At 35.5% G+C, this 9,402-nt stretch overlaps 1 long non-coding RNA gene across 1 annotated transcript; it reads right to left on the reverse strand.

The window, feature by feature from the left end:
* Positions 1 to 4,290: 4,290 nt before the first annotated feature.
* On the reverse strand, positions 4,291 to 5,747 carry LOC110937456. Its single transcript, XR_002590794.2, has 3 exons — positions 5,623 to 5,747; positions 4,912 to 4,999; positions 4,291 to 4,440 (listed from the first exon to the last, which is right to left on the reverse strand). It is a non-coding gene; the product is annotated as an uncharacterized LOC110937456 (long non-coding RNA).
* Between the last annotated feature and the right edge of the window lie 3,655 nt (positions 5,748 to 9,402).

The raw sequence follows: 9,402 nt of genomic DNA on the forward strand, positions 1-9,402 counted from the left end.
TCTTAGTTACGCAACATTTTGTGACTCCCTTTATATGAGAGTTGAATCCTGAATATTCGTTTTGGAAGGTTTTTTTATTATTATTTCTTTTTCTAAATTTGGAAGGTTTTTTCTTTATTGTTATTTTTTTTCTAAAAATTGGATTCTGTAAATGTAAATACAATACATTGATTTCATTCTGATTACAAAGATAAACTTGGGTAGGATATTACAATTCAATCAGTGGTGTAGCTTTTGAGGGAACGGGGTGCAAACACAACCCCTCATTCGAATGTTTCGGTTAAAAGTGTAATATTTCTGTTTTATTGTCTGAAAAATTTAAATTATATAGGTATGTCCCCGCTAATTATTTTGCATAAAATTCCGATGCCCCTACCAAGTTTATTGTAAAAAATATTTATACATATTTTCGTGTTGAGTTAAAAAAAATGTGAACGAGCTAAACTTAAAGTAAAGTTTGTTACTACTTTATATATAAATCAAAGTTGAGGGTTCTTTTTTTTTATCTTAAAGGTCTTAAAGGTACTTACCATTTATCTTAAAGATCGTTGGGCTGAGTTGTAATTCTTCGTCCAGATACTTAACATTTATCTCGCATCATTATAAATATTTAGTCTTTATTTTTGTTAAACAATATATAGCATTTTTTTATGAGTAAGAGCGCCTCATTTGAATGAATGAAGATTATGTAGTTTTATTTGGAGTTATTATTGTTTGACCCGACCGAATCGAATATCTGACCCGAACATATAACCCGAAACATAGCGATAGGAAAAATTTTTTTGGTCCCATGACTTTCTGCCCTCCGCAACTTTTGGTCAAGCTCCGCCACTGAATTCAATACCCTGTATAATGACTAGAAGAAAATAACAATCCTAATTTAATTAATATAATCTAACATTTCTCCGTATGTTGAAGGCGGAGAACGACCTGCAATTTGGATGGCAAAAATAGAAAACGTTGTGAAGATAACGATTTAGTAAACACATCGGCAATTTGATCACTCGTAGATATGAACTTGACATCTAGATCACTCTGAGTCACCTGTTCACAAACAAAGTGAAAATCTACTTTAACATATTTCGTACAAGTATGAAAAACCAGATTAGATTGGCTGAAAGATAAGTGGGCCCCAAATTATCACACCAGAAGAGTGGGTAAAGATTTTGTAGCAACACCAAGTTCACGAAGAATGGCCTTTAGCCAGATTAATTCTGTTGTAGTATTAGCAAGCGCTTTATATTCTGATTCGGTAGAAGAGCAAGACACAGTTCATTCTTTTCCTGTCGTCCATGATACAAGATTCGATCTAAAATAGACAGCACCCCCCGGGCGGTGGATCGGCGATCGTTTGGACAGCTAGCTCAGTCAGAATCCGAAGGCGTATATCGAGTTATCCCAGTTATCATCAGTAAACGTATGAAGGAGAGAACCCGAGATATGGTAAATACGTAAACACAAATCAATAGTGCCCTTCAAGTAATGTAGTATACGCTTGACCACGATCCAATGATTTTCTGTGGGAGCATGCATGAACTAACATACCTTGTTAACTGAAAAAGGCAACATATGGACGCGATAAAGTAGCATATTGTAATACACCAACAACCTAGCGGTACTTAGTCGGATCCGATAACAAAGAACTATCATCAGACATAAGAATCTGAGCCTGGCTTACAGTCAGATAACCATACTGTTCTAAAATATCCCATATGTACTCCTTTTGAGGCAAAATAAGATCAAGACCATTAGGAACAACTTCAATGCCCAAGAAACAATGTAGAGAGTCAAGATCCTTTACAACAAACATTGAGTTGAGACGCTGAATAACGCGATCCACAACCTGGTTGTTGTTCCCAGTAATTATAATGTCATCAACGTAAACAAGAACATAGACAATTGTACCTCATTAGTTGAGAATGAACAAGGATGGATCCGTTTTGGAACCAGTAAAACCAAGCTGTTGGAGAGCAGTAGATAGTCTAGTAAACTATGCCGCTTGTTTAAGTCCAAATAGAGACTTTTGAAGAAGACAAACATGATCCGGTTTTCTAGGATCTACGAAGCCAGGGGTTGTTTCATATAAACAGTTTCCTACAAAATCACCATGAAGGAAGCGTTTTGTACATCCAATTGTCTTAGAGACCACTTATGAGTGACCTCAAGAGACAACACCACCCAAATAGTAGTAGCTTTCATGACACAGCTAAAAGTTTCATGATAATGAATACCAGGTTGTTGATGAAACCCTTTAGAAACAAGACAAGCTTTGTAGCGAGTAACTTTGCCATGTGCATTTCTCTTTAACCTAGACACCCACTTACAATCAACCAAGTTAGTATTGTTAACATAGGGAACTAAAGACCATGTTCCGTTTTTATGAAGTGCATGAAACTCTTCGCTCATGGCATGCCGCCACTCTGGTGACTTGTTAGCAACGATAAAAGAGGTAGTTTGGTAGGCTTATCAGGTGTAACACCCCAAAAGTCGAATAATTAAATTCGTTAGTAGGTTACCATGTGTAATTAAATGAAATGCAACAACTAAGTAAATAAACCTAGTTAAATGCCTAATAACAAGTTAGGGAATGAAACTTGTGGCAACTAAGATAGTATGGTAAACTTGAGGGGCTAAAATGGCCAAAAAGGAAACTTAATATATTAAAACAAAAATCACACACACACACACGGTGTGTGTGTGCGTACGGTCGCACAAGAGAAAAGGGGAAGAAGGGGTGTGAACCCTAACCACAAGAAAATCCAGCAATTGAAGGTGTTATGGAGCAAGAATCGTATGCATGGACTTAGTTCCTCCTTAATCCATGTACATTGAACATGAGGTAAGTCAAATTATGAGTTTTAATAAGAGTTGATGAAGTGGGTTATGATCAAATCCACGAATTTGTATGAGATTTAGCATGAATATGTGTTAGAATCATCTTATGGAACATGTGTTGTGCATGATTTTGATTAATTTCATGTTTTGAAGTAAAACCCATTTGGGATGATGAAGTGAGTGAATCACCATGTTCAATAATTGTGTAATTTGTGATGTAATATGTTGTATGTGATGAATCATTTTAGATAAGTTGATTAGGACATTAAATAAATGGATGTTTAGTTGAATTTGATGAATGAAGATAAGAACATGGAAGATCATGCATGAATGGGTTGTACATTGTGCTAAGATAGTGGTACGCACACCAAGTGCTTGATGAAATGCCTAGGTGAACTTGATAAATGAAATTGTATGTAAGTAAAAGATGAATATATGTGGAATGTGAAAAATGAGGTATTTGATAGTAAACTAACATGAGAAGTGTGTTTTAGATATAGTTCATGTGGGTATTATGTTGAAGCAATGTTGGGTTAACTTAGTATGGGTTAAAGTGTTAGTTGTCAAATTATGAGAATGCAAGTGTGAATAGAATGGATTATGTATGTATATGTGTATATGTGTATGTGTATATAAGTAAGTGATCATGTAGTTGTAGATGTCAAACAATACAAGTGTGTAATGCATGTAATGTAATATTATGGTCTACCCTATTAAGATGGATACATGTTCATAAGTTGAAAGTGTGTAAATAAGACACTTGATTTCCTGAAAGTCAACAACGAATGTATAGCATGGTTAGCTTTTCGGACATGATTGTGATAGTAGAGAAGTCATGTGTATCGTAGTAGATGATCTATGTGTCGAGTATGATGATAATTGAGTCGTGTGAATATGGACCAAGATGACTTTTAGTCTATGCCTTATGTATGTGGGTTTTGGTTAATAAAAAGTCAAGTAATGTATGAATGGAAAGAAATGAATGTTAGTATAAATGAGCATGTATGCTAACCATAAATGTGATTGTGATGACATGAAAGGATAGGAATCACATTAGCATGGACTCAAGAACGGAAGGTTAACGGGTCAAGCGGAGGCGAGGGAGCAAGCATGAACACTAACGCTTAAGGTAAGTGACTTCCGACTCACTTCTTAGTATGCATATAGAATTTTCATGTTCATGATTGTGGGGAAATTATGTAAGGTTATGTAATGATGAAAGTTTTAAGGTAAGTATTGAATTAGCTTAGTCGGGGATAGTCTTCTAAGTCGAAGGTAATTTGATGGGTTTAAACGGGTCGAATAATTATGTATAATTAAGGTAGCGGTAATGAAATTCATAAAGATTATGGACCCGGGGCAAGGATTCTTTGTAACGCCCTAAAACGCATTAACCTAGAATTCGCAGCGGACACTACATAACTAGAAATTTTCCTTCATGATATTCTTTCTTTCATTTAAATACATTAACCTCTTTTATAATTTAATGCAAAACTAACATACATGACTCAATTAAGTGACTACATATACACCCACATACAATCCGTGTCTTGACTCGATCTTCAACCGCGTACGCTTCTAGATGAAACATCCAACATGTATAGCCTGCAGTCACCACATTCAAACACATTATTAGCAACCGGTGACATAATACAAAAATCTTAGCACAAGCATAATAGCGCGTCAACGTTTCATGCTTTATCTTATACTAGCCCCTTCATCCATCCACTCGATTACTCGCATCAGATTGTGGAGTCAACCTTCACATCCTTTGTTACCATGCCTATACTACACATTAATTCTCAAGAGAAAAGCGATTAGTACATTAGCTTCCATTTACATGACCATGTCCTCAAATATACATAAGTCATCTTATTCATTCAAGCATAATTTCATTATGTAAGTTCCCTTTCTTACCCAACCAAATCGAATCTTTTTCTTAACCACTTCTAACCCATTCCATTAAAAACTTAACTTACTACTTGCATCAAACCATATCTTCTTACATTGCATTCAACAATAATCACATATCATAAATACATTAACAACTAAAGAGTGAGTTCGGAGTGCACTTACCTTGCGCGTCCGTATTCTCGTTCGCTTACTTGATTGAGTCCTCTTAGCCCGTTAGCCTTCAAAGCTCCCATCCATCTTGACATGATTCCTATACACTCATGTCATTACATTCACATTCTTATTAGCATATATGCTTATACATGTGAACAACCATATCAAATTCACATCTAATATACGACCTACATAAAGCATACTTAACATCATTAATCCACTCAACAGGCATAAAACATACTCGACATCATCCCTACATAATACTCACATGAACTATATCCATTTACCCACTACTTGCATACAATTTCACTTATTATTGTCTTTTAGACATTTCATCAAACACCTGGTGCGCGTATCATTTTCTAAGCATAATGTACAAGTGCTTTAAGTATGTTCTTCCTTATTTCATCTTATGAACCCTTACATTCAAGCAAAATCTCATAATCACAAATTCCACATCAAGTTTATCTATCTAAGCCTATCATACTTCACCCTATATATCACAAAATCACACTATAACATCTTCAAGTTCATCATGATCATCATCTTCACACTCATGCAATGGGTTTTATTCTAAATCACCCAATTACTTGAATTTACTCATAACATAAGTTCCACTTGATGTTTCTAACACCTCTACATGCTTAATTTCATACAAATTCATGGATTGATCATAACCCACTTCGAACAAGATCATCAAATCTAAATTTTAAGACATACCTTATGATCCCCTTGCGAAGGTGATCGTTAATTCATGTTCAGTTGTGAATTTGGACCTCATTCCACCCTTCAATTTGATGATTTATCAAGAACAAGGGTTTGAACCCTTGTTCTTCTTCTTCTGCTCGTTCCACGCACACACCAAGTGTGTGTGTGTGTGTTTTCCTTTTATTTAATAGATTATGTTTCCCTTTTTAACGGTTTTGGTCCCTTAAACTTCGTTTCAATTAATAATGAGACTTACACTCGTTATCTTGTTACTTATATACATGTCACCACTTGGTTAAATATTTCTAGTCAACTTTTATTTACGGTTCCGTTTTTACCCTAAACGGTATTTTACTCGGTTCCTTTATATTAACCGAGTTTAAATTATCAAACCCATTTTGGGGTGTTACAAGTCTACCCCCCTTAAAAGAGGTTTCGTCCCCGAAACCTTGCTTACTTCCACGGAAACATAACCCTTTACTTACCGGTCCTTCTATGTAACCCAATAATGAAATATACTCATACATCTTTAGATTCCAAATTCTTGCCTCATGTTCGTTCCTTAGTGGTATCCATCACTACATGTTTATTCATTCATTTCATTCAAGACACATACCATGACAAGAATGCACTCATACTTTATAAAAATGTCTCATTCATGAACAAATATAACTGCACGTCCTATCCTTACTTTCTCCATAACAACCCGATTATTACTACTTTTATTCATAAATCATGTTGGACATGCCACTCTTGCTTTCATCGCACAAATACTCATTACAATAGTCCATACTGTCACATATCCTTTTTACCCGTTAGTAACAAGTCAATATGCATACTTCTTCAAACTTGTAATAATACATACATTCGTATGATCCGTTTACAACGAATATAATACTTTTATCTCATCTTTTAAGATTACATTCCATACATACAATGTATAGCCTTTAGTTCTTGTTTCGTTATCACAACAAAACTACTATTTCATAGTCACCCATACTTGCTTAGCCTAAGGTTAACATCATTCTACATCTATTAACGTTACATACTACTGAGTATACTCATGTACGTACACTCACACGTATGTTCATACATACAAGCTTTATTCCTTTGTGCACATTCAATCCCATTTAATACATACTTACATACGTTTATATATATGTACACGCATACATCTATTTACAAACACCGAAAACTTACTTGCAACAATAACCCATCTATACATACATGTTTACATGCTTGCTTATCGTTATATAATACACACGCTCATACGTACCTTCATACATTTATTACATACATTCATACCATCCCTATCTCTCTCTACATATATACGTACATTCATGCGTATCTTCATATCTTCATACAGTCCTATTTGTATACATACACACCTCCCTACATCTCTTCAAATATGCATACATTCATAGGTACCTTCATACCTAAATACATTCATACATATGGGCGTTACTGAATACTTTAAGACTGAACTAATATTTCATTCCTTTATTGACCTCTAACCAGATTGATTTCATTCGTCAGCAAAATGAGCTCTCTTCGTAAGCATCCTTCCATAACATATTCAACACTTTAAATATGATAACATATTCATACTCATAAAACCCTTACAAGGTTCATAATTGGTTCAATTCGTAGCATAACGTAACTTTACCCTTTCCGAGATCAACTTCAATTCCTCATGCATTCAATGTTCTCGTACTTGCATTACACTACTTTCTCAACGGGAACACGATTAATAACGTTAATACTCAAACGTATCTAAATCATACATTCGTACATACTTTCACACGTGCACATATTCATACATATATACATACTTACATACATTCCTACACCTCTACGTACATGCATACATTCATACATACTCCTCATACCTTCATGGACGATAATTCTTTCTTCATGCGTATGTTCACACATTCATACCTACTTCATACATATCCACATATGTTCATACATTACTTCATCTCTACATTTACACATACACTCATGCATACATTCGTACTTACCTACATATGCATCTTCATACGTACATACATTCCTGCATCTCTACATATGTGTGTACAATCATACATAAACTCATACGCGCATACATTACTATGTAACTTCATACGTGCATATCTTTCATACTTGCATACATTCATACATAACTCATACGTGCGTATGTATCTTTCTATAATAACGGGGGTTCGGGGCAGCGCCCCTGAGAGAAGTGGGGTCCAAGGGGCGGCAGCCCCTGGCGGGGTCCAAGGGGCAGAGCCCCTGGCTGGGGTCGAGCTGCCAGGTCAGCTTGGAAAATTTTTATTTTGGACAAAAGTCCTTTATCAAAAAGTGCATCAAAGCTTGATTTCGGTCAAAAAGTGCATCCCAAAGTGATTACACAATGTCATATATATTTTTGCTCAAAATTGACATCCACCGTAAATTACGGTACCTACCGTAACTTACGGTGGCAACCTTTTTACGATGGAAACCTCCTGTCTTACGGTGCAATCATTTATCCCCAGTACACACCGTAAATTACGGTACCCACCGTAATTTACGGTGGAACCTGCACATCAGCAGATTTTTCCCGTCGTTCTTGCATACTTAAACGTGCATAACTTTTGAACCATTTACCCGTTCAACCTCCCGTTTCTTCCTATATGACCAAAATTTAGTCCTCTTTCATATGGACTCAAAATCCCATGCCCGGATTAAGAAAATTCTTAACTTACAAGCTTTCGGCTTAATATTCATTTAAGAATTATTCGACCCGTTTATGCACTTATCAAACAAACACATTTGTTTGATCCCAATTTTCTCATGAACCCCCTAATTTTAACATTGTCTATCGTACTAGGCTCATATCACGGGTTTATATACATTCTTAAACCCGTTTTCGCTCATATGTCTATTTTGACCCGTTAAGGGTATTTAAGTCCATTTTAAGTATGGATCACCTTTATTCGCTTCTAGCTTTTCATGCCTCCTACTTTCACACTAAGACTTCTTTCATTTTCCACCATAACTATATCCGTGGTGGATCTACCTTACTAAAATCTAATATTCCACATTTTACCCCTTGGTTTGACAATTTACGAAAAATGCCCATTATAAGGCATTAAGCAAAAGGACATATACCTTTCACCTCTTCGTGACCAAAAAGGTTTATTCGTTTATAAAACTTATTTCCAAACTACCTTTAAGGGTCGTTTACCCAATTTGCCTTTCGAGGGCTTCTTGGTAAATTTTAGCCCTTCTTTTACGACGAGGGACTTTCAACTACGTAATTGACCAAAATCACACATCTTTACTAAAATTTTACTTACACATACCTGACTCGAGTCAAGGCATTGACCCGCTTTGTCATTCGAGGGCGATTTGGTCAACAAATGCTCCGGTTCTTACGACAAAGACCTTAATACATAATTAACCAAAAGTCACACTTTATATCTACAATCTTATTTGTACATACCTGGCTTGGATCATGCGGTGACCCGTTTAATTACATTGCATTTTTACTTGCTAATTAATAGCAACGTAATTTCCATATGCTATTCATCCTGTGAGCATAAAACTCAACAAATGTTCATTAATCATCTTCATCATTTGATCATATCATCATTAATTGACCCATTTAGTCTAAACGCCCCAAACCTTTTACATTTTAAATAAAATGGTATCGATTTACCATTCGCTCATTTGGCTCATTTCGGATTTTTTTACCGTATGGTTATAATCTTTAAACCTTTCTTCCATACATTTAACCCATTATCGCTTACGCCATAAGGTATTCTT

Source organism: Helianthus annuus, chromosome 1, assembly GCF_002127325.2.
Source record: "Helianthus annuus cultivar XRQ/B chromosome 1, HanXRQr2.0-SUNRISE, whole genome shotgun sequence".
In the NCBI taxonomy this organism is placed as follows: domain Eukaryota; kingdom Viridiplantae; phylum Streptophyta; class Magnoliopsida; order Asterales; family Asteraceae; genus Helianthus; species Helianthus annuus.